Raw genomic sequence first — 26153 nt, 5'->3', positions numbered from 1 at the left:
TACACTCACCAAGAAAAACCACAAGTGTCTCTGCACTGCCTACAAGTAACTCTGTATGTGTTCTTTTTCACACTCGCACCCTTACAACATATTGCAAGCACATGAGGGAGAGAAAGAAATGGAAGCGGGGGCAGGATTCCTGCATGTTACAGATCCTGCTAACAGTTCTTTTTTTTTTAGTCCTTCCTCAAGACCTTCTGGTTGCTGTATTTCATACAGAAGACAATTTCAAGATCCTTCCCTTGATATCACTGATTCTAACAGCTATGTGTGTCCTGATGAGACTATTTTTTTGGGCTTATTCCTATTAGTGCTCTTAAACATGTCTTTTAATTTGCCTCTTTTGGCTCTGCAGCAACACAAAGCTGTAGGCATACTGCTAAATGAGGACATAAACTTTTCCAGACTTTTGCAAACAACTAGACTTCTGAAGAAGATAAATTGTTATTGCTTTTGCACTGCTCCTTTCTTGGGAAAAATGAAAAATGAAAAAAACACTGCCACTGTGTCAGTATTGCATAGAAGTTTATTGGGTGAGCAATAACATGTCATTGTCAATCGAACTAATAAGCAACAGAAAAGCTGGCAAGTAAAATTCAAGCTCCTGAAAATAATTTCTGAATCCATTTCACATTCACATATTTAATTATTCATTAAAAGAAACCAGAATGACTGAAACAATCACAATCCTTCTCAGTGGGCCCTAAAAATTAATCAGATATTAACTATGCCTGTGGTGTTTTTTTTTTTTTAGTGGAAATGTAGCAAGAAAGTAGGAAAAGTATAGGTATAGTTTGAGGGAATGCACTCCGAAGTTATTATTGTCGTGTCAAAGATTTTAGAACCATGTACTTCCTGTATTTCAGAAGAGGGTATCTTGACAGGCATATAAGACTTGGGCATACATCACCATAGTGAGGAACATTTTGCTTTTGGCCAGTATCAAACCAACCTATTTTATAATGCATTTCACCAGTACAATGTTACATGATTCAGCAGAAAACACATGGTACAAACTCTTACATGGTTGCAAAGCACCCTGGCTTTAAAATGAATCCCACAAATCTTTCTGTCAGTGCCTCTGACTTCTAGAAAGGATTACAAAGTTGGCACTGCACAAAAGCAGCACAGGGGAGCCTGACTCATGCCAAGTTGTGGCTTAAGAGCAGCTTGGGGAGCAAAGGTAAGGTTACAGGTGGCTTTATGACATCCTTATATACTACTAGTTCTCTGTCAGTTTCTGCCAGGTCATAGCCTTGATCACTTCTTTTCCTTTACTGCAATGTTTCTGCCATTTTTAAACTGCTTCTGCATCTTGTACTTCAGGTCTCAGGTGAGTTACAGGATGAAGTGAAGGGTGAACTGTGCTCTCCCACAAACTAGATGTGTATTACATGGAGACTTGTGCTTACGGAGGAGCTGGACTCAGTGTCCCAAATGATTTCTTCTAGTGATATGTTCCCATAGCACTAGAAAGTACACTGGAAATTCAGCAATATTTAGCATAGGCTGAAGGCTATTTTAAGTTGTGCCAGCTGCTAAACACAGCAGGGATTCAACAGGGTGATAAAGGACATTTTAGAAGAAGTCCTGACTTATACTCTCTGCAGGGAGGTAATACAAAAATTGCTAGGAATGCTCTGCTCAATCTGAGAATTCACCTATTTTGCAATAAGCTTTCCAGGACTGAGTGAGGGCAGATTTATACTAGATGAATAGTGCAAATCTACAGTAATGCAAACATGGTCTGAATGTGGAAAGAGAATAACAATAGAAGAATCATTTAAAGCCGAGGATTGATATTTCAGACCCAGCTGGCTGGAGGCTGGGCTTTTTTTTCGTATTTGATTTTTTTTTTCATTAAACTGTTAATGTAACCCATTTTCAATCCCTGTTAATGCAACTCAATTACATCAGTGCTTTAACAAGCTGTTAAAGAAACCATCATATAGAAATGGATAGGCAAAATTGTGTCCATATTACTGCACTTTTACTCTAAACATGGGCATAATGTACTGAGCATGATATAGTGCTCCTTCAATACTCTCACTATAGGTAGTAAAAAGTAAAGAAGGGCTGGGATGTTTGAAGGAAATCTCTAAGCTCCGAGCTTTATTTGTGATTCAAAAGCCAGGATTTTGAAATTATGCTAGGGAGCTCTATATTGAAGCTGTGAGAAGCAGCAATGCATCCAGGTAAAAGTATGCTGCCTTGTTATATGTATTGAAAAAAAAAACATTGAAAAACTTGATGATTTGATGGTATCAGCTCTTGTGACTACTTGTGCTTTTTAACTTATTTCTTGTTCTTGACCAAAAAAAAAAAAAAAAATCATCTTCCGTGACCTGCACATTGCTGACATAAGTGGTGAAGGGCCAAACCCACCCTCCTTACTGCTCAAACTACTCGAGGTGTGCACAGACTGATCCAACACATAGGCTCAGGAGCTCGCTCAGGCAAGGGCTGTAGGCAGATGGTGGAGGCATCTCTGCAGGGCTCAGACCAGGTCAGGTACAGCACTTCAGATGGAAAAGTCTTTGCCTCCACACTCCAACACAGCGAGGTCCACACAGGTGCCTCTGAGCCACTCATTTACATGTCAGTGGAGAATACTTTGAGTTTGTCTGGGCACTGAACTTAATAATGGGCTCTATCAATTGCAATTGCTGGTAGCAGCATGATGATATTCAGCTGGTGTCAAAAACCTTTTAAGCCACTTCCATGGTGCTGTCCTGTCCCACGGCCGAGTGCCTCCCCTGTTCATGCTCAATAGAACGATGAGGTATTTTCAGACCCCTGCTACCTGCCTGTGCTGCGTCTGCTCCGTCAGTTCTCCCGACATGGAGGCTTGTCCTCTGCTAGGGGATATAACCTTACAATTGCCATGGCACCCGACACCTATGGATCATACCTATGGGCTGTGGTACCCCCAGGGGCTGGAGATGAGGCACAGCCCAAGGGGGTGCTCAGGCCTCCCCAGTGTGACTGCACAATGCTCCGGACTAGGTCTGCTTCCTTACTGCTCTGGGAGAAAACCTTGCAAAGTGAGGCACAGCAGAAATAATGAATAAAAAACAACAACAACAAAAAAAAAAAAAATCAAAAAAATGTAAAAAAGCAAAAAAAAAAAAAAAACCCAAAACCTGTAAGTGGTGCTTCGGTGCATCTTGAACTACTCAAGTTCGCGTTTGGTGGCAGGGCTGGAATTCTGGTGGGCTCGTGCGGCATTCCCGGGCGGGAGGTGCGGGACCCGGCCCCGCTCCGGCCGCGGCTGCCACGCGGGGGAGCTCCAGGCCTTGGGAATTACTTCTTTGTGAAAGAAGTAATTAAATGGGTCTTTGATGGGATACCGGCAAATAATTTAAGAGTAAAAGGGAAAGGATGGCCAGTGTTTAAAAAAAAAATAAACCCAAACCAAACAAACAAAACCCCCCTATCTCTTTCACTGATACACATTTTAAACTACAAACAGGTAATCCTTTCCTGTTTTGCTATTTCCTTGTTAACTATTTAACTGTGACAAGAAAGGGTGGTCTTTTTTAGCATTTTAAACAGCTCAGCTGGAAGCAAGGAAATCAGCATGAAGTGAAATATTTGTGGGAGCTTAATACAGTTAAAATATTGTTATTTTCCCTGACATAAGACTCTGGGGCCAATTAACCATTTCTAATTAAGCAGCCTAAACCAGAATAGCACGCAGCAAGAAACAGTGGCCAAACAGTGATGACCAAACTGTAGAAGGAAGAGAGACCAGCCGTGGAGTTGAGGTAAATACATTTCTGATACAAAACCATAAAAGTACTACAGCATGGAAAGGCAACTTCTGGATGAAAGAATGAGAAGGGAAAATTACACTCAGAACTGACATTACTAAATGCTGTTCTCTCCAAATTCTACCCGTTAAATGTGAAGCTTCTGTTCATCTAGATGTGCATCATAGTGCATCACGTAGTTCTGCTACACAAATGTGTAGTGGAATGCATTCCTTTCTACTCATCTGCCAAACTTGAAACTTAAGTCATTTTTGTGGAGATTTCCATGTGAAAGAAAGTTAAATACAATATACAGTAAGAAACATTTATTTAGTTTTGCCTTTGACTCAAAAAATGTCTAATCATGGTGTCACCAGACCGTGATTGCATTTTAATTACTCTGGATTTTAATTGTTTTTTGTAACGTTTAAAGTTTTTGTTCTCTAAACAGTTGACACTGGAGTGGGCTGTTTGTATGTCACCGTCTGGAGTGGGGAAGAGAGTTAAAATTTCTCCGAAATGGATGAGGCAATGTTTACAGACTCATAACCAGGCTGTTACTGGTGCTGTTGTTTGCTCTTCAAGGTTGGGTTAACAGTCTAACTGCCATGGTGACTCTCTGGAAACCTGGAAAGGCAGAACAGCACTTCAGCAATTGAAAAAGACTGAAACCTAGTGCTAGCTTACAGTTCTCTTCATTGCTAGGAGAAAAATTTGGAAGAAATCCTGCAACCCCAAAGGCTGTCTATTTTTCACATTGATGATTTATGATGACAATTTTTTCATGCTTTGTAATGACACCTTGGGTAAACTGTCTTGCTCACAACACAGAGCTTGGCTACAATGGGGGAAAAAGTGTATTGCAGCCTCACATGTAGAACATGACAAAACCTTAAGGTACTCTGATACTTTTGGGTGCTAAAAAAGCAAGCTCAGAGTGGCTTTCCAAATGACAAATGTTTTCCTTCCAGCCTAGGATGAATATATACATCAGCAGCTATTTTTCAACTGCTATTTTTTCACACTTCAGACAACTTTGAATTACTTGTGTTGGAACAATATCTTAAAGAGACATAAAAAGGTGTGGGTTTAAGCTACACTGTCATAATGATCTTCCTTGAGATCATTGCATGTAATGATTAGATCTTCCCTAAATCTCTGAATGATAAGCAACTGGATATATATGTAAGGGCTTCAAACTGCGTCTCTGAAGTTATCTATGTGCAGAACTATTTGCAAGATTGGGCTTGTCTAGGCTAACTTGCGGGCACCAGAGTTATTCTCACTCTAGCTTAAGTTTTTTTTTTGCACTCGTCTGGAACCTTCGTAGCTTTGCCGTGCCAGTACAAAAAGAAGCAGCGACTCGAACTGCGACGCGGTTGGACAAAAATTCCAGACTGCTGAGATGACAGAGATTGGCATTGACCTGGCATCCAGCGCCGGGGATCTCGCTGTCACTCACTCCTGCCCTGCCCGCAGCCCGGCGCCGGGCGCTGCGCAGCCCTCGCTGCCCGCCAGCCCCGGAGCCGCTCTGTGCCTGCAGCTCCTCGGGGCTGCGCAGCCCAGGGTGCTGGGGAGAGCTCCCCGGAGCATCACCTCATCCATCCATCCATCCTGATGGGCTGCTGCTGAGGGATCGCTGCCTGGCGCTCGCACAGGTACCAGCGAGCGCCCGGACCTGCAGCACAGCGCTGAGCCCCTCCGCAAAGATGCTCTTATCACCTCGGCATCAAAATCACCACCACCGCTGTCGAACACTGCCTGGGAGAGACATCTGCTATTTAAATGTATTCTAGCAGATGAAAGGAATGGAAACATAAAACCCAAACACTTCCTTTTTTCCCTAATGTAATCAGTATTTTTAAGCAGTTTATCTGCTTATTAATAGGAAGGTTTTAAAACATTTTGCTTGAGCTGACATTCTTTAATTATAATATTCACACTGCTGAATATGCAGTCACACCAGAAGAAGCTTTATTGTGAAAGAACACTCAGATTCAATCTGTTTCTTTCTCTGAATTTTTCTGACTTGGTCTTATTTTTCCATTCATCATTATATTTTTGTTTGCTTCTCACATTTCTTTTTAAATGTGTGGGTTTTTTCCTCTTATTCTGTTGTTCCATCTGAAAACACCAGGATTAGCATGCAGATGTGATTTTTTTTTTTTTTTTTGATCAGAGACTTTTTTTTTAATCATTTCATTTTCCACATTTGGGTAGCTAGGGATTTTTTTTATTTGTTTGCTTTTGACCCTGTTTTGTTTGATTTTTTTTTCTTTTTAATGTAATACCCTCATCTGAATGTAAACACCTTCTGTTTGCTATTGTTTCCTTAAATCAGCATTTTAGAAAATTAACTTATTCTAGTTAAATAGATCATGAGCTATGCTAGCTCTGCCAATAATCTAATAACTTCCATGTTTTTAGTGCTTTGATAAGTGTGAAAACTTGGCTCAAATAGATACTGGTTTAGGAAGGTTCTGGGGAAAAAAAAAAAAAAAAAAGAAAAAAAAAAGATAGGATTTCAGCATGTATGTTATTTGCAAAAAAATTGTGCTGTAATACCCTCAAAAATGGCTTTTAGAATTCATGTAAGTTATAGGATTTACTGAACATAGATCAATGATAAAAGAATTCATACTCTTTGCCAATAAGAAAGGACCAACTTCCTATTTTTTATTTAATTAAAAGGAATAATGACCTCTTTAAATGAGCTCCAGTTGGAATTTTGGCTAGGTCATTATCTGCAGGCTATCATTCACAGGAGTTGAATTACACTTAATTTTTAGAAAGCTGAGAAGAGAAAAAGACATTCAGCATCTTAGCCCAGGGAAACTGCCATCAAATGCTGCTTTAAGAACAAGAAGCAGAAAGAATACAATCCAAGCTGTTACCATCCATGAAACTTGCAACATCCACCTTCATTAAATCTATATTCTAAACACTGAAGAGGTTCAGGAATGCCCTACCTCTTGCATTAGAAGGAGTGATCAATGGATTTTACAGGGCTGGTATTTCAAGATCAATTTTTAATGTCAAGAAATTAAGTTGGGGGTGGGTGTTCTTCTATACCCCGAACATTTCCAGTAACTAAGACATCCACCACTGCTGTTTAGTGGCTGTATATTTTTTAAAGAATGTCCATGCCTGAAGAATCCATGGATAGCAAAGCTCATCTCTGCACCATCCCTTACAAGGAAAGGCAAATTTGCCTGCAGTGACATGTGCTGGGAAAGCTCAGAAATGCCATGAACATGTCTGGGGGCCTGGCCAAGACAACAGAAACTCCTGCTCATTTCATGCCTAAAACTTTGTACGATCCCTCTTATCCAAAATGCCTTTGGTCCCTGAGGGGCCACAGCAATTGCATCAGTGTATCCTGGCACCCCCAAGGAGCAGCTCCAGGTAAGCTGCACAGAGCCTGGAGTTCAGTACTGAAAAAAAAAAGCACAACATGCACAATTTAGTTACCTCTTAGAAAATATCTGCCACCACCTCTCCCATGCAGTGGACTTTATTCTTGGAAAGGCTTATTGGCTAAAGTTAAAAAAAAATATATATTGATATGTGAATTGTCCCTTGAAGGTTTTTTACAAGTAAGCAAATGCAAAAAGAAAAAAAAAAAAAAAAAAAAAAAAAAAACCCCAAAAAACTCCAATGCTTTTTACTTTCTTTCTAGACACCTCATTAAAAATGTGCAATTTTTTAAGTGTTTTAAAAAGCTATCTTTTTTTCCCATGAAATAAAGCATAAGGTTATCTATTACCTAAAGCAATAATCAAGTTAATATAACAAATCTGGTTTTTCCCTGCAATCCTATTTCTTCTTGCCCAAGTAATCAATTTTTGGTGACATCACATACTTCAAGGAGAAAACACAGGATGACTCTGCTACAGCAATACAGCAGAGCAGCAAAGCGATTTTTTTTTTTTTTGTCTTGCTCTGCAATATGTAACTGAAAATGCTTTAGGGGCTAGTCAGCTTTCTTTAAAGCTGTGGCCATTAAAAAATGTTTTCCCAACCCTTTTTCCGTGTCCTATCACAAATACACAAAGACAGAAGTTCCTGTAGCCCTGCAGCCCCTTTGCACCAACAAAGCTGAAGCAAAGGCAACACAGGCAAGGTGCAAACCTCTCCCATGTAGGAGCTAGTGGGGAAATGTGGATGTATGCCATCTCATGGGAGGGACCTGGGTGCATGAGGTTACATAGGGATTATCCTAAAGATGCTGTCTTCTATCTTGTAATCTAGTTATTTCCTTTCCTAGCACAGCTGTTTTTTTCAAGAAGAGCACAGTTTAGCATCTCTTTGAACATACCATTATTACTGAGTGTATGGTAATTAGTTCCTGCTTATGAAGTGCTTGGACACAGAGGAACATGCAAGTGTTAAGTGTTACAGTCATTATCATTCACCTTTACTTAATACATTTCTGTTTTATTTAGCTACTTGTGACCAAGGCATCCACGTGTCTTTGGCCAGGCTGTACATGGGTGAATGAGTGAAACGACAGGAATGGAAAAGTGGAGTCCTGAAATATGCCTTGCTCCAGAAAGCTGATGTAAGTTTGCTGATACTAAGCAACCAGTTAGCAAGAAATTATAAATGTTTTCAATTAAATTTACTGTATTGCCAACTCCAAGTCTCCAAATTAATTGTAAGCTAGACTGACTTAGAAATAACCCGAGATTGTTCTTTTATATTTTTTTCCTTTGGTAGACTTCATGTTTTCAAGGCCTTCTTCACATGCAAGAGCTATGGATTTAACTTTTTTAGTAAAATCCATGTATAATAACATCCTTACCTTAACAGGTCAGACCTTTAAGGAAATCAGTTCTAGTGGACAAGGAATGACATACACAATAAACTTCCAGAAGACACAAACACCACCAAAACTCTAAAATATTAAATATTCATTAATTCTAGTCACATAAGCTGACAATTTCCTTAAGATCTATGAGCTAAAATCTCAACCTTGCAAATTCATAGAAGCCCACTGAAAATGTCATCAGGATCTCCAGTGGAGAGGGTGGACCAATAATTCAGTTTAACAAAGAGTGATTGTAGGTCCTGTCACTTGGCAGACAAACTAAATGACAGAAAACAGGATCATGTCCTTTTATAAATTTCATTGGATTTGGCTTTTCTTTTTCCTTGGAAGAATACTGATCTTGTCTGTTTAACTGAAACTTAAGGCTGAGTTTTAGATCTGACTTGGATTTAAGTAGAAGAAAAAGATGTCTGTGCGGGCTGAACAGATACATGAATTCTAGGTGGATATACATCTATTTGTGTGAAGGCAAATATCAGTTCTAGTTACAATTACATGCTATATAGTAGGTTTTTGGGGTTTTTTTTACATGCCTATGCTTCTCTTGGGGTGCATATCTAAAAAGCTTGTGCTCAGACAATCTTCAAACCCCAGTGTCCAGGTCTGCAAATACCTATTCCAGTGAGTCATCACCAGCTTCATGAAATAATTTTCCATTGTAAACTTGCAAGTGATCTACTCTGGAGTATAAAGACCTTAAAAGGCAGTGATAAAATGCACTTTAGGAAAAAAAAAACTGAACTCAGCATGAGCTCACTCATGAAAGGAAGGGCACTGACACTCACACCTCGAGTTATCCAATTCCTTGTTTAAAAAGTGGTCTCTAATGGGTGGTTGCAAAACTCTATCTTTTGTGCTCCTTTCTGTGCCTCCTCCATCAGAGAAGATATCACAACTCAAAGTTCTACAATTTAAAAATGTAGCCTAAATGCATAAAGTACATTTTTATATACTGCAGGTCTTTCACTGTATGAAGAGAATGTGAGACAAGTGAATTCCACCCTGAGATTAGAGACTTTCCTGTAGTTCTCTGCAGATATGAGAAAACACAGGCCGCAGGCACTTTGAGCAACTCAGGGGCCCAAAAGTATGGGATATATTCCCATGATAAATCAGCTACCTTAGAATGTGCGGGGTTTTTTTTTTTCCCTTTTAAATTTTTTTAATTGGTGCAATGTTTCTGCATTAGAGACACTGTCAGCTTCAGAGGCTGAAAGTTTATTTGTCCACAGAGCAGATAATGGATAAACAGCAGCAATGAGAGTTTATTCAGCCCATCTCACCAAGGAGCCTAGAGATCACTTGGCAGTGCCTTCCTCCACACCACTTCTGCTTCTGGTTCATGGGCCAGTGCCACTGAATTTCTCAACAGATGATGCTATTAGTACAACCCACTACTATTTATCTTTTTTCTGTATGAAAGGGAATAAAATACTTGTTTTGCTTACACGGTGAAGAGCCATTAGGTGGTACTAATGGTGCTTTTGACTGCCGGCATCTGCTCTAAATGGGGTTTGAGTAAGGGCCTTGAAGGTAGAGGGCTTTCAAACACCCATTTGCTTACCAATCCCCTGAGGAATAACAACTACTACATTGGTATCAACATACTGAACGATGTGTGACACCAGCCAGCAAGCCAGGTAACCTCAATGGCAGAGTAACACTTTATTGAAAAAGACAGGCAAATGAGGGTGAGCTGTGAAATAAAGATGCAGAATTTTTTGTGAGGCCTTTTAAAACACTCTTAGTGAACTACTTTGTCCAGGTAGCATTATTTAAAAACTTCTAGAGAGCATTTTATTTTGTCCAAAAATATCACTCCCCCAAAGTGATTTATCAATCCATCATACTGCAGGGAAAAATATAAATTCTAGAAGTTCCTCTTTTTCTTTTTGAAAATAGACAGAATTTTAGATGTAAAATACAATCATATTCTCTATAAATTCTTACCCTTCTACATTTCTTGTGTTGACATTGTCTATTTTTTTCCAGTGCCAGTGGCCTGAATAGTAATGCAGAGAGTCACACAGTACTTGTCCTGAGCAGATTCTGGTTAAAATCTTCATTCCTGTGTCTACAGGAACACAAGAAACAAGAAATGCTCATTCCTGTGTCTACATTCCTGTGTCCACTGGTGTTATAACTTAAATCTTTTAATTGTGTTTGGGGCTTTTTTCCCTGATAGAAGAAAAAAATCTGCTAGACAACCAAAATATCCTTTACGGTGTGAGATGGTTCCAGATCATTTTCCCTCTTTGCTTGTGGCTTTTAAAGAGGTCATTTCTGCAAGAAGCTAGGATTCAGCATCCTATTTTTGGCACAGTGTCCACGCTTCTGACTTTGCATGGGAAGGGTTAGAGCTGAGAAAGCAAAGCTGAGTATTTATATCACATAGGTATGTGAGCCATGCCTCGAGCCAAGCAGTACAGAAGACTTGCAGCTTATAGGTACATACCCCATTCTGCACAGTGGACAGCAACTAGAAGGCTGCCTCTGTGAAAACATATTCAGTCTTTTTGTCATCCTTTCAGGCAGGCAGAAACAATGCACAGCCCAAATGCTCCAAAGCATCCTCTATCTTGCAGTTGCAGAGGCCTGTTCTCTAGCTGGTAAAGGCAATGACAGTTCCTTAAAGTTACTAGAGTTAGACATAGATTTCCTTCAAATTAAGGTCTTGGCCGAGATTTTTTCTTTTTTTCATTTTTAATGCATTAGCAGATGGCAAATATGCACTGAGCACAGAAAAACTACTGGTTTTTGAGGGCAATGGTTGCTTGCAATGCTAATTTGGGGCTTTATGTTTATGCAAGCTAACCTGGAGGGACACATTTCAGAGCTGGGTTGAAGCTGCAGAAAAACTCAAGCAGCAAAGTGCAGAATACCAGTAACCCATTTAAAGCCGGGTGTGTGAATGCAGGGCTGGGTGTCTGCTCGTTCTAAAGAGATTCAGAAAACAATGCAGGAGCAGATGTTAAGAGATCACAACTTTATATATTTCCCTCATTCAGTCATGTCAAGATGAGACCATTTGCAAAACTTTCAAAACGGGAAGTCACTTGGCTTTATGTTTGGATTCAGGCTAGCTGACACTCCACTGCAAGCTGATATCCACACAAGAACATTTTAGAGCACTGTTGTGTGGTAGAAATCAACTAATAATGAGCATCCAAAAGCAGAGGTTGAGAGATGCTTACAAATTAGGTGCTGACAGACTGTTTTCATCTAGTAGTTCTTTTGATGGATATGGTATATCTGTATCTGCAAACTGTGATGACACAGACAACCTTTCCCCCCAAACTCTGTTAACCTTGCTGCAGAAAGCAACCTGGGATAACCACAAAGTAGCTATTGACCAAGGTTGAACGGCTTATGTAGTTCCAACAATGTAGTCACAGAAATGGAATAAAATTAAAATCAAAGTTCAGAAGAGGTCATTTTCCTGGCAACAATCCTAACCACAAATACAAGGGAAAGATGTGTCCTTCTCAGAGCAAAATTTATCCTGAAGACAACTTAAGTCACATAGTATGGTTTCCCGTGACTCCCAGCCAAAGTTTTGTACCTAATTTTTTATTTCTTACTTCTTTCTGTTATTTTCTTTAAAGAATTGTGATATTCTATGTTATATCTGATACCATGCTGTTCCTACACATAAGACAATCTTTTGTCTGTCTTATGGTCAGATGTGTTTTTATTTTTTTTTTCTATATCTGATTCATTTAAGGGAACCAGGAAGCCATTTTTGTGAGTGAAAAATCTCAGAACTCACCTGCAAATTTTGTGCACAGAAGACCTTAAATCCATTCCAGCAGCTACAGAATGAATCACAATACTGCAGGTATTCAGCTATCTTTTTCAATAAATATGCTTTAATTGGACAAAAGTGTAGCTGACATGTTTAACTTACACATCTATTATAAGGTAGAACTCAACCACTCTCTTCTAATATGATTTCTGGTGAAGTTAGCCTTATTTTGGTCAAATAATCCTACAGCTAAGACATATTTGTTAACATTTCTCTTAACATATTTGCCAGCTGGGACTCTATTAGGTTAGAACACTGCTTTCCACTATTAGACCTGCAGACATTAATGTCATACAAAGAAATATGTGTTGCTGTAGAATAGTTTGATAATTAATTCACCACACAGATTAAGTATGAACTATCCACTCGCACTGTTGATTTCTCTGTCTCTGGCCACAGAAGTCCCATGATATTGCTCCTGCTCTTCCAGACGCATGGCTGAAGATTTTTTAATAGGAGAGAGAGAGAAGAGAAAGTGGGGAGAGCTAACTGCTCTAAGTTCCTGGGCATGTTCACTATTGATAATTTATTCATGCATTTTCTTCTGCTTCCTTGGTCTGGTTTTCCACCTCATATTTATCATTACAGCTCCTTGGGAGTCAATGGAATATTTGTTTGTCCGCTTTTGACTGAGAATATGCCTGGATAAAACTTTAGTCAGAACTAAAGAATAAACTAGAAACCTTGAGTGTTGTTAATTCAGCATCTAAGGGGCTTATTCCTCTCAGGTACTGCTCCCTGATTCAGCACAATCTTTTGAGCATTTGTTTAAATCCCTCTGTCAATAATGACCCACAAGCACAGGCTGAAGGCAAGCGTCACAAGAAAATATTCTTACTGCAGTTCTTGGACTCTTTTTAACATCAGACTATTGAAATGTGAATGCAGCCCTAAAACTTAAATTCAGTTTAGCACATCCTGAAAAACCAGGAAAATGAGAAATCTTTCTCTGAATGTGGTAATGCTTGTTTCTGCTCTGCAAAACCAGCAGTTTTCAGATTATGGCTCTAGTATTGTAAAACTTAAAAGCCCTTAAGACTAAGACAAAAACCATGCTATTGGTTATAAGGAAAACCATGGACATGCTGAGAGTTCAAATAAAGTAATGAAGATCCCTAAATATCAACATTTCTTCAGAACCTTTTAGTGTTTTACTGACTAGAGAAGCTCAGGAAAACCAAAATAATGTCTCCCTTGCTGTGAGCCAGTGGAGCTCATAGCCCCTAGATGACAATTTTTTCCCTTAGCTCTACACGCTATGACCACCACATCCAGCCCTCAGTGAAATGAGTGTTAAATTCACTGAAGAGTATCAGAAAGGGAAATACACAAGGGGAAAAAAAAAACCAAAAAATAAAAAGCCACACAAATTTCTAAAGCAGCTGAACTTGGAAAAGACAGCCAATGGGAAAATTAGGACAGTTTGAAAAGAGGTAACAGAACGGGCCATTGTTATTATTTTCTATTTGAACATTAAAACAAAAATAATCTGAAATATCTTTGTCAGAAGTAGAATAGATTCCACTATGCTCCACTAAGCTGCATGTCTTTGGCCTGATTCCTTGTACAGGACAGTGAGCAGAGTTTGGCGAACAGATTTAGATATCTACTCCTCACCTCTTTCTCACCTACCAGCATGCCTTTTTCTGGGCTGCCTCTGTAAGAGCAAAGAGCAACAACAGAGCTCCTTCTCTGTTGCATCCCAGAACATAGCAGCAGAATCATCCTCTGCTCCTCTCCTAGCAGAGGTGGACCATAAGCAGGACTGGGAGGCTTATAAAAAACTGAGACACTGGGACAGAGTTGCTACTGGTTGAACAAAATAAATGTCTGGAAGGTATATCCGGCGAGCCTTGCTCATGTACATCTGGATTTTACTCTCCAAAGTAATGTTAGCTGGACAACGTTCAGCTCTTGCAGACCTCATGTGACTGCCAACTGCAGATCACCCTCTATCCCAATGGACTTCAGGGACAGTGAAGAGCACCTGAGCCCAACATGAGGAAAAAGCCACCAGCCCATCACAGGATGCAAGAAGCAAATTGTCCCTCTGACACATGTGTGGGGATGAGGTACCAACAAATCAGCACAACAAATTGGCACCTGCAATATTCAGAAAAAGCAATTTCAAAGGCAGCAATAATAATAATAATAATAAAAAAATAAATAATGAAAATATAAACCTGGGTATGGTTTCTCTTAGATGCAAATCAAGATTTAAATATAAAAATGATAGGCTTCTGTTAATCCTTCTTAGGAAGTCATAAATTGTTAATCAGACCTTAGGCAGTGTTGTTTAATACCAACTTTAATAAAATAGCTGCCTGAAGCAGAAAGACAGTTGGGATCCTGACTCTAAAACTTTGGTAACCTCATCCACTTTTTTCTAGCCTGAGGCTCTTAGACTACCATTGATACTAACTCCTTTGAAATATGCTCATTTTTTAGGCTGCTAAATTATTAAACACCTTATTAGTTGAAAGATTAGATGGAAAAAAAGTCATCTCTGTATGACGGAAAATGGATTGGAAGAGGAAGGAAAAGTTGAGGGAATATTTACATAAAAGATACATCTCTGTTGTTGATATACAGAGGTAATCCATAATCCATAATTCATTTAAGAAATGAACCCATCAAATTACATAACTACGCATGACAAATTGCTACTGTTGAGCTATCATACAATAAATTACAAGGAATCACTCCTGTCAAGAGTGTATTTTCTTTGAGACTAAAAAAGCAATGTCGCTACAAGGTTGTTTTCCCTCTTATTCCATAGGATTTGTCTCTCATATACAATGTCTCACACTTCCACCTTATTTGATTGGGGTAGAGAAAGCTCCTGTGTGGGGTAACCACAAAGTCTCCAAAACGAAAACTGCTTTGAAAATTGCAAGGAAAGGGGAAAGGACGAAGAGGAATTATGTTTCTTCCTCATTATTTCTTAATACTATTTGTCAGTCAGGTGAGCAGATCTTTGGAGTAAAAAATAAGAACAGTAATTTCCTGAAGTGTGATGTCTTTTTAGTGTATGTCCAGAGCAGCTTGTTAGCATACTAATTGTTTCATTTAATATGCAATGCAGAGCATACTTGCTACTTTGAAGTGCTTATTCATGATGTCATGGATATTAGTGTATATTTCTTAATTACACAACAGAACAATTTTTCCTCTTTCAACCTACACTTTCTGCTGCTCTGATTGGTTTCTCTAACTAGCCAGAATAATCATTTTGCCACACAGAATCAGAAAAGGAAAAAAAAAAGTAAACAATTTTAAAAGCCATTTTAATTTAATAACAAATTGGGAGCTGTATTCTGTGTTAAATTAGCACTGCAAGCCTCATATCAATTCAAGGCAAGGTTCCCTGTTCGTTACTGCTTAATTAATCAGTCCTGTTTCCATCTAAATGAAAAGTTTTCTCTCCTCCCTATCATCTCTAATATCTCATTTCAGGCAGCATATCAAGTTAATCTTGCTTACATTAGCAACTTATTTCTAATGGCTCAGTTCAATTATTTGGTTGGAGCATGGTGTTAATAATGCCAAGGTTGTGGGTTCAATCCCTGTATGGGCCAATTACTTAAGAGCTGGACTTCACGATCCTTATGGATCCCTTCCAGCTCTGTGATAATACATCTTATCCCAGTTTGCAGATGAATTCTGCTTGGTCTCTGCTTTGTTTTGGGCAGCCTGGAGTCAACGGTAAAACTGCAATTGCAAGAGTGAGCTCATCCAGCCTTGTGATGAACCCACTATGTGAGCACAAACACCTACTTCCAACACACTGAAGTCTTTTAAACTTTTGGCTTCCTGGCGTGCCTTGCTCTTCCTGAGGAAACATGTCACTTGGACACATGGACTTGACCATGCTGGGTTAACTCTTGGATTTGGTGATCTTAGTAGTTTTTTCTAAAACATTCTATGATTGGAACATGCACAAGGCTGAGCAAAGAATTATTATCTTATAAAACAACATTCCCATGGAAGAAGAGAAGTCTGTAAGGGCAGAATACAGAAAATTGGGTGGTATCTGAAAGCATGTCCTCATTAACATTTGTGCAACATATCCTGGAAATAAAGCTGCAATAAGCATGAGTCCTGCACTACCATCAGTAGTGTATATAAAAAAGCATCAAACATTCCACTATGTCACCTTTGAAGAAGTGAAAAATAGGACTTGAACACCATCTGGTTGAATATCTCCTGCTTATGCTGACCCCACCATCCCCAGAGCTGGAAACTGCTGCTGCTGCCATAATCTGGTACATTCTACCATCAGCAGCAAAGCACACTAACTGTGGGACTTAACAATTAAGACCTCTGGTGTTTTGTATTGCACCAAGCTGGCCCCAGTCAAACACTTACTGAAGCTGCAGTTGCTCATACGTGCTAGTCTCTCCACGTCCAGCACAGTTCAGCCTTCAGAAGTTTTCTGGCTGCTCCTTGTGCTGGGATGCCCGCTTGCCCATGCCAGGATGCCTGTTGTAAACACTGCAACCCCCTTAGGCACCACCACGGCTCCAGCAGCTCTGTCTGTAGAGACCCACAGCCTCTGAGACGTAACAGATACTTGCTCGGGTCAGGGCTCGAAACTAAATCTGAGCCTCAGGTGTCTGCATCACATGAAGGCTGGTTTTAATGCCAGCTTGACAAATATAAATACTTTTGTAATAGACACAAAACACACAATATTAAGTGACCATTCCAAGAGGATGAAACCTATTTTTCCTGAATAATTCCAGTATTTACTTTTGCTCATCCAGGACTCAGGATGTTATTGCAACAGGGAAGAAGGATGTGCAGCATATTTTAACCTTCTAGATTTCCAGCAACCAGCCTCTGACCTCACATTTACCAGCCTGGTTGAAATTACAGCCTGCTGCCAAGGAAAACTCTGTCATACGTTAAAGTAACTCCAATATCAAGTAGCTTTGAGATATTTGACAAATGAATTATGGTGGATTAATGAGGAGCTGCTTCAGAAATCCCGCAAAAGAGACCCTTACATGTTATGATATGGTAATGCATTTCATTTAATAACAATATAAATTATGTGCTGAGAAAAGTGGGAGCCTGTTTTTGTGTTGTTTTGTTGTGTTTGGTTTTTTTTTTTCCAAGAGGAGCAAAAATCCATCCTATAAATCAGAGTGCACACTCCTGTTTCTGATGGGAAACACCACTCTGAAAAGCACTGAATTTCAAAGCTGCTTGAGATTACATTGTGTGCAAAATCGTGCTGATGGCTGTAAATATTAATAAATACAATACACTGGGCCAGGTTTTTTCTTCATATGCTTATGCTCTGCTTCCTCTGAAGTGCAGATCACCTGAAGACACAGGCACCAAAAGGAAGAATCTGAGTTAAGAATTGGTTTTAGCGATGCAACACACAATGACACTTGTGCAAAGGAAGGATGTCCCCATCACATGCCAAGAGAAACAGCCAAGAAGTGAAAATCTCAGTCCAGTCCTCTCTCTCCCCTCTGCAACTGCTGATGGGAACCGACAGAGACTACAGAGAATCCTCCATGCTGTACAGATGATGCAGGGCTATACTGCTGGCATCAATGGGACATGATGGTTATTCCTTACACAGGTTTTCTTTCCATCCTCATTTTGTGTAGCCTATTATTTAGCAATACAAATTATACAAACATTTGGCAGTCATGTTGTGGTCACCATGAAAATAATTGCAAAGTTGTAAACACTTCATTACAAACTCTGACATCTTGATCCAGAACAAAACTTAAATATTCAAACAGCCTTGTAGACTTCAGTGCAGTTTATTAGTACTTTCAAAAGCAAACTGCTCTGGGACCAGGTATGATAAGTCAGAGAGAAGAAAATGCTTTGCTTATGGCAGAAATAACTTGGTAATTATCTGCAGTGAGAAGGGAAATGCCATAGCAGAGCATTCATATTATTTAGACTTAAATGGAGTTTAGACGAAATACAGGGTTTTATAAAACTGCTTGGCACAGCATGAATTGCTTAAAGGGATGTGGCTGGTGGACTTAAGAGTTGCTTCTGCATCTTTTTCCCTTTCAGCCCTGACAACTAAATTGAGCACCAATTTCACAAAAGAAATTTGCTCCCTGAAAGAGATTCTACCTCTATATATTCCTGCTCTGTGATCTGCCAGGGCACTCTTCACACTATGAAAGTGAGGAAACAGATTCTCTTGAATTCTTGTAGAGCTTGATCAGTCTGTCAAGCCAGCTCCAAAAGCATTAGGTCATAGTAGGTGGTACAGAGCTCAGGACCTGGTACTGCTTCGATCTAAACTGGCCACATAACTTTTAAATTTAATGCGTCTTTTTTTTTTTTATGTGTCTTTTTCTACTTCTCCCTCTATTTTATTTACACTAAGATCAATACTTGTGTCAGGGGTATTGGTGTACACCATGTCCTTATTCAAGTAACTTCCCTTTGACTCACCTTCATATCTATGTGCTAGGAATACTACTCCTTAGATGTTTACAAAGAAGGGGTGCTTTGAAATGAATTCACGCAGGCATGGACATGAACAAGAGATAGTGTGGTATGACCTCTGGCTGCCCCAAACCACAGGAAGCAGCATGCAGAATAGGCAGCCTTTTATGAGATTTCTTTTTTATCCCCTTCTCTCCCACAGGCATAAGTAGGTGGGAATGTATGAGGCAGGGAATTGTAAAGAAACTCTGTGGCCAGTCCTACTCGGCCAATGCAGACAGTAAGGTCATTGCCACCTTGCTTGGGGACAGCTCAGATTACTTTCTCCTGGGAATAAGATACTTAGTCTTGTCTCAGACAGCTCTGGAGCTATCCTGCTTCCCCCACTACCCCACCACAGAAAACATGGCTGAACAAAGAAGCAAAAAACATCCAGAAAATTCTTTGGGGAGAGAGTGTCAAAGCAGATGCAAGGAGTCCTTGAGAAAAATAATTGGCTTCCTCTTGGATCAAAAAAAAAAAACCCAAATCTGACTTTTTCCCCCCGTCTATTCTTTGATCAGCTACAACAACTGAAGAGAGCAAGAGAGAGGCAGGCAGGCTGACTGCAAGCTGTACTTGCTGTAAGAGCTTGGTTCAGCATCCCTGCTGTGTTATGATCTCCTCCTGTGACCTTGGGCAAGTCACTCACCTTTGTGGTGATTCGCTAAAACACGGCCAATTATACAGGCCAGCCGCACAGTGGGGCCATGTGGTGAAGATGTGGAATTCTAGAACACTTGAACAGCTTTTGAGTGAAGGCCTCACATCGGTGAACTACACCTTGTCCCTTGAAATGAGACTCCCAAATGTGTACAGAGTATCTGTGGGTTCTTGCAGGGTTTTTTTGCAGACTACAATAAGCTATATAATTTTCTTTTTGTCTACAAAGATACTTGTGTCAAATAATGATTGCCAGACTAATGACACCCTAAAGTTACAAACCACCAGGCACTCAAAACGAATCAATTCGATGAGGAAACAGATTTCACCTGAGTCCTCAGGGCAAAAATAAAAGCAACTGTGCTTTTAATTATTTTTGCTATGGTATTGTATCTAAGAGGATGAGGGAGGAGGAGACATCTTTCCAAGAGAGAGGGTTTTCCCTGGACTGAGACTGTCAGTACAAGGCTTCAGTGTCAGCGCGCACGGGCACGAGTGGTTCTCCCGCCACTCCACAGCCTCTCATGCAAGTCTGGATCACTACGATCACTACGAGCTTCAGTACTAAGTGGAGTTACCATCAGAAGCAAGTATTCTCTTTGAGTTTGGTGTTACCCTCAAAACAAAGGAGAGCTACATGGTAATGATCGAGTTGATTAAGCAGCCTTTGTGCTTATAGAAGCTATTAGCTGACAATTGTAATGAGGGAACAGGCAGCTCTGCTCTCCACCAGACAGGCACGAACCTGCAGTAACAGGGAAAACTTGACTACTGTTTAATTTTTGCACTCATTTGCAATTCCTGCTGACCATTCTCCTAGGTCCTTCTGCTCTGACTCTGCGATTAGATGCAGAAGTGGGAATGCTGGAAAGATACACCACCTATTATCTCAGAGGCAGCTGTAAACATTACAGCATGATAATGAAATTAGTTTAGCTGAGAAGAATTACGGTACCAAGTTAGTACAGGACAGATCGCATTCATAAAGTGCTCTCTTCTGCACATTGTGGTGTGTCACTAGGGAAGAGCTGAGGGGTTATGATGGGTATTTATGTTGCAAATGAAATCTAATAGTCACATTCTGGCTAGAATTAAGTATTTTCTGACTATATATAAATATATATGCACATCCTGACAAGACAGGCTAATTAATCCATAAAATATTTGCCCACAATTCCAGAATAAAACCATTATTGAACAGGTTACTTAAAACATAGCAGGGCTGGCAGTGTTCTTGAATGAGACCAGATGGAAATGCATATGCACTTTTTGTCTATGCGCCTGGTGCAGGGGAGGGTATGGAGAGCTTGTCTTGTGGCTGGGTGTGAAGAAAGATAATGCAGTATCACTCTATCTTGGATGTTTCAGCACGGTGTTATCAAGTGCTCTGGCACCATCACAGTTAAGAAATCACTTCTTTGCTTAAAGATTTTTTTTTTGTAGATCTACCATCCTAACTCAGGAAGGAGACCATGTCAGTTGAGAGACCATGGTCTCCTCCATGGTTTTTCATCCTGACGGGGCTCACAGGCTCCCCTCACCTTTCCCCATCAGCATTGATCCTCACCGCTGCTCAGAGGGTTGTAGCTGTGGAGGAAACTATCCTTTCTGGTTTGTTTTAAGAGAGAAAAATACTCAAGGAGTAGGCAGCTCACAAGACTGGATGTACCAACCAATAACATTAATTCACACCACTCTATAAGCGCTCCTGAAATTCAGTTGTCCTATTTTCTTCTGGAAATGCTCTTGTTAACAAACAAGCAAAAACATAAACTCAAATATTTACAATCTTTCTTTGGGTTTTTCAGTGCCAAATGCACAACTAGGAAAATAAAGTGGAAGACAATGGTGGCAGCCAGCCCCACCTGGAATAAGGAGATGGCCATAGGTACAAAGAGGGATAGGCCTGCCTGAAATGGGATGGGGAAGTAGCTGATGGGTGATCAGGATTAGGACATGCAGCAGTGCCCTAAGAGAAGCTTAGGAACCTGAACCTGGATGGACTCCCAACACATATCTTCACTGGGGAAGAACCAAAAAGAGACTCTTAGGCTGAGATTTACAGCATAGAAAGCACAACTGGATATGAAGTACTCACATTCAAACTTTAAAAATGCTGTTATCCAGCACTTCCCCCACCTAATTCCACTGCAGCAACACTCACAGCACAACCCAGAGAGGACGACTTTTTCTGCTGATGTTTTGTATTAATTATGCATTCTTCAAGGGTGTTTTTAAAACAGGGACTAATAATCTAACCTGTACCTTTTGTTAACAAAGACAACTAAAAGCTGCATTTAATATTAAATGTCCATGCTACATCTCAACTTTCCCCATCCCAAATGAAACAAGACAAGATGCCATACCTTTCTCCTCACAAGCATATTTTTTCAGACCCCTTGGAAAGGTCTGCCATGACTAAGCATGCAGCATGAGCAAACTAGCTGCTACTGGATTTTTATCTCAACCAGAACACATTTAAACTTGAGAATGGTGTTTATAATGCAAACTGAATCCTGCATCAAGTCAGCAGAAGAGATTTGCTCTGTGTGCCACAGAATTCTTCACTTTCTGCACAGGATGGGGGACTCTAAAGATTTACATTGAAAAGATCCTGAATTTGGCCCCATCATGGCAGTCAGGATAACCACAACTGATTTTATCAGCACTGTTTATAAGAGCTATGAACTCAATAAATTATATAGGAAAAAGGAAAAAAAGAAGCAAACCCCAAATGTTGCAAAGCCTTTGAAGACACAGGAACAGTTACTGCAGCTAACTAGGTCTTCAAGGGGTTAATGAAGAAGTCTCCCTAACACCCAGCTTCCAAGGCAAAGTCTTTCCCACATGCTTATGATAATCAAAAGATACTGAAAACCAATTCTACTTCATTCTGGTATAATTGCAGCAGAACCACTAGAGGAATCGTAACCATTACGTAAGATGAGCCACCATCACAATGGGACCTGATGCTTCAAATGCATTTTACCTACTCTTTTTTATAGATTTCAGCTACCTTTCATTTTAGTAATTAGCCACCATTTCCAAGGAGATCCATAAATAATTTCCTGTACATCTTGGGCCATAATGCTGCAAGATTGCACCAGAAAGGTAGCACAATTTAAAAGTAGTCAACAAAGGGCAGGTGACACACTGAAAAGTTCAGTTAGCGCATGAGACAGCGACCACCATTTCATTTAACAACAGATAAATGTTGCTTGACCACCACACAGCACACAGGTAACCACCAGAAAACCCAACAGTGGTTCCTTCCAAACCCCAAAATACTGCAGGAATATATTAATAAGCAGCATATCAGTGTGCTGAAAACTTCTTCTGTCAAAGCAAAAATGATGTAACACACTTGAGGGGACAGTGGTCTGGAGGGAGGCTCCCGTGCAGAGGAACCCAGTATGCCCTTGAGAAGAGGGCTGCTCATTTAGAGAAGGATCTCAGCTGGTGAGATCACAGGCACATTCATAACTTCTATCAAGTTCACATTAGTTTTGAGATCTTCTGCAGAAAGCAGGGGAAAAAAAACCCCACATTTCTTAACATGTGTATGTTTTGCTTTGAAGGAAGTCTCTCAACTAAATATTATTGAAACAGCAGATGGCAAAATGCAAACTTTATGAAAGGGAAGGCTGCCTTAAGCGGCAGGTTACTGTTTGCATGAAAGAGCTGTGCAAGGGAAGAAGGGAGGGAGTAAGGGAGGGAGAGAAGAGTCAGAAGTTAAGATGCACATTTCTAGCCGAACAACTTGGTTAGAAAATGATGACCGTGTCTATAAATATACTCTTTAGAGTGCTGGCATGGAGATATGCAAGAGCTGCGAACTGGTGTGAAAATTAAAATACCTAGAGGGACTAATAAGTCCCTATGGGGACCCCAGTTACTTAAATGGCTGCAGCGGATAATTGCAGAGAACTGCAACAGGACTGAATCAATGCCATTTTCCCTAGGAAAAAAAAAAAAATATTGCTGCTCTGATTACGTTATTCTGAAAAGACTGGCTTTTTTCCTCTTCTCTCCCTCAGCTCAAAAGTCAACTGCAAACCACTAGAAATATGTCCAGAAAGATTATGGTGCAGCTGAAAGCCAGAAGCATATGAGATTATATATTTACTGGTGCTGTGTCAGATAACATCTGAGAGGAGAGGAAAAAGATATTCAGCTTTGCAGTCTTTATTAGCATGTTTAGGCTCTTTAAAGGAGCTATCCAATTGTGTCATTGCTGCCAGGCCTTTAAAACTGTGTATATCCATGATAAAGGAATCTACTTAATCTTGATCACAAGCCTCCAAGCCCTACCCGACTCTCCTGTGACATGCAAACTTATTGCCTTTAAACAGGAATTAGAAAAAAAGAAATGAACAGGGATGCACCATTACCCATAGCATTATATTGCTCAGGAACAGATGTTAATCAATTTTATGGAATGTTTTAAGTAACATGCAAGTACTTTTGTAAAGAACTGTCTGCATAATAGAGATTTCAGCCCAGCAAAAATAGGAGATAAGCCTTTATCTTGACTGGAAGAGCAATGTCTATTTTGATTAAAACCAAAGAAGTCTGCACGATTGAGCAATTTTATTCCCTTGGAATTATGTCATTTCCAGAATGCTACTACACATGGTCCTGTGACAAAAGGGAATGGAAATAACCTTGCTCTTGATTGTAATGCTCTCCTTGCAAAAGTGTTCATGCATGTAGCTCATGAGGTACACATGTAGGATGTACATTCAATCCTCAGAGATTCTTGAATAGACAAGAACTGTACTCTTTATTTCAGCTGTGCTAGAAGAACAGTAAATTTGGAGAAAGGACTGACCTTACACTCTCTAAGTAATTTGTGCTACTCAATCAATTTCTCATACACTGCTAACAGAACTTTAAAGTCCCAAAACACACACAAATAAAAGGAAAAAGGTGCCCTATCTTCTCGATTTGAATAAAAGTAGTAGCTGTGCCATCGTGCTGAGAGTAATTTCGGTCGTTAAACTTCTCGAACCTTGAATGTCATCAGGAGTAACTTAGGTGACCATCCACTTGCACTGAAAAAGTACTGCATTTAACACTCCGTAAAATATGGATTTTATTGCAGCACTGACAGGACTCCTTTCCACATCACTGACCTCTACTGCTATTGCTTATCTCTTGACTCGACCTTCTGCATAAGAATACACAGATGTAGTATGCAAACTCTTTTCCCTGCGTGTGCATGTAAGTAGGTGTTACATACATATGAATACATAAATAGTTCAACCTAGCTGACACAGAAAGTATGTTACCAGCTCCTTAGAAACATTTACTACACCACCAAATTCAGCGCTTGCTTTCTGCAATTACCCAACTTCTTTCCTGTAAAAATGCCTGTACGCCTACCCTCTTACTTCCACCTCCTCCAGCACTCCTCAACCCGTTCTTTTGTCAAATAAAAGACTTCACATTTGTCAATTCCTGTAACGTCCCCCGATCTGCTCGCTCTGCCCCCTTCTTTTCACTGAGGGAGCGCCTCATTTCAACTGTGTTCTACATTCAGTTCTGCACTTTGCCTCGGATTTCGCTCATGATCCGAAGGGCTTTGCCTTGTATTCATTTCAAAGCAAGTAGGCAGTATCAAGAAACAGAGACAGACTTTAAAAATTATCATGTTCTAGTTATTCATCCTTTTGTTGTTGTTGTTATTACTAATTATTACTGTTATCCTCTTCCAAGCACACACGACCCTTCTCCCGCTCTCACCACCTCTCCTCGCCCGAAGTGTCTTGCTGGCGATGACAGCCCCCAGGAAAACGCCGCATCCCTTCGCCTGACTTAGAGCGCCAGCAAACGCGGTCCCCACACGCCCCTGAGCGCCGGGCAGGGCGCGGAGCCCGGGGGGGATCACCGCGGCAGGGACAGAGCCCTCCGCAAGGCAGCTGCCAACTTTGCAAAATAAGTGCTGTCCCCCTCCTCCGTCCGCCCCCCCCCCCCCTTAATTAGCATTCCCAATAAGCACGGCAGAAAGAATAAGAAAGAAAGGAGGGGAGAAAAAAAAAAATCAGAAGGCGGCTGGCTGGTGAGAGCTCCAACTTGCCCCTCCAGAGGTGCAGAGCCGCATCTCCTTACCGGCACGCAGGGACGACGCGGCCGAGCCTCGCCCGGGTCGGCGGCGCGGCAGCGCAGCTCCCTGGCCCCTTCTGCCGCCGCTCAGCCTCCCCGCCTCGCACTAGGGCTCCCGCTCGGCCAGCAGCACTTTTTAACTCCGGCATGCAGGCAGCCCGAGCCGAGGGGGCTCTCTATCTGATTGGTTTCCATTCACTGCTCCTGATTAATAAAAAAAAAAAAAAAAAAAAAAGGAAGGAGGCGGGGGAGGGAAAAAAAAAAAAAAAAAAAGCCAAACTCCTCCCTCTCTGCTTGGCTCCCCGGCAGGCGCGCACACACACCCGCACATTCGCGCACCCGCACCCCTGGCGCCGGCGCTGCGGCTGCCGGGGCCGCCGGAGCTGCCGCACTGCACTGGGGCCGGGGGGCGCGGAGAGGGCGCGGAGCCGATTCCTCCGGGCCGGCAGGGATTTGCAACTGAATGCGGTGGGAGGGCAGAGGGGGAGGGTTGTGCCAGCGAGCCCCCCTTCCCCCCCGAGAG

The 26153-nt window shown here is 40.8% G+C and overlaps 1 protein-coding gene across 2 annotated transcripts in view; it reads right to left on the bottom strand.

Annotated features, from left to right (window-relative positions):
• The window catches only part of LOC100223925 (cadherin-6), a 102958-nt gene extending 77093 nt beyond the window's left edge, over positions 1-25865 (bottom strand). The window contains exon 1 of one of the 2 annotated variants that reach the window (XM_012571527.5): positions 25637-25865. The gene's annotated coding sequence lies outside the window, so the exon portion shown is untranslated. The remainder of the gene's footprint in view (positions 1-25636) is intronic. The other variant, XM_041714559.2, reaches the window with a different exon arrangement.
• Positions 25866-26153: the final 288 nt, after the last annotated feature.

Source organism: Taeniopygia guttata, chromosome 2, assembly GCF_048771995.1.
Source record: "Taeniopygia guttata chromosome 2, bTaeGut7.mat, whole genome shotgun sequence".
NCBI lineage: Eukaryota > Metazoa > Chordata > Aves > Passeriformes > Estrildidae > Taeniopygia > Taeniopygia guttata.
This window is presented reverse-complemented; position numbering and strand designations above follow the sequence as displayed.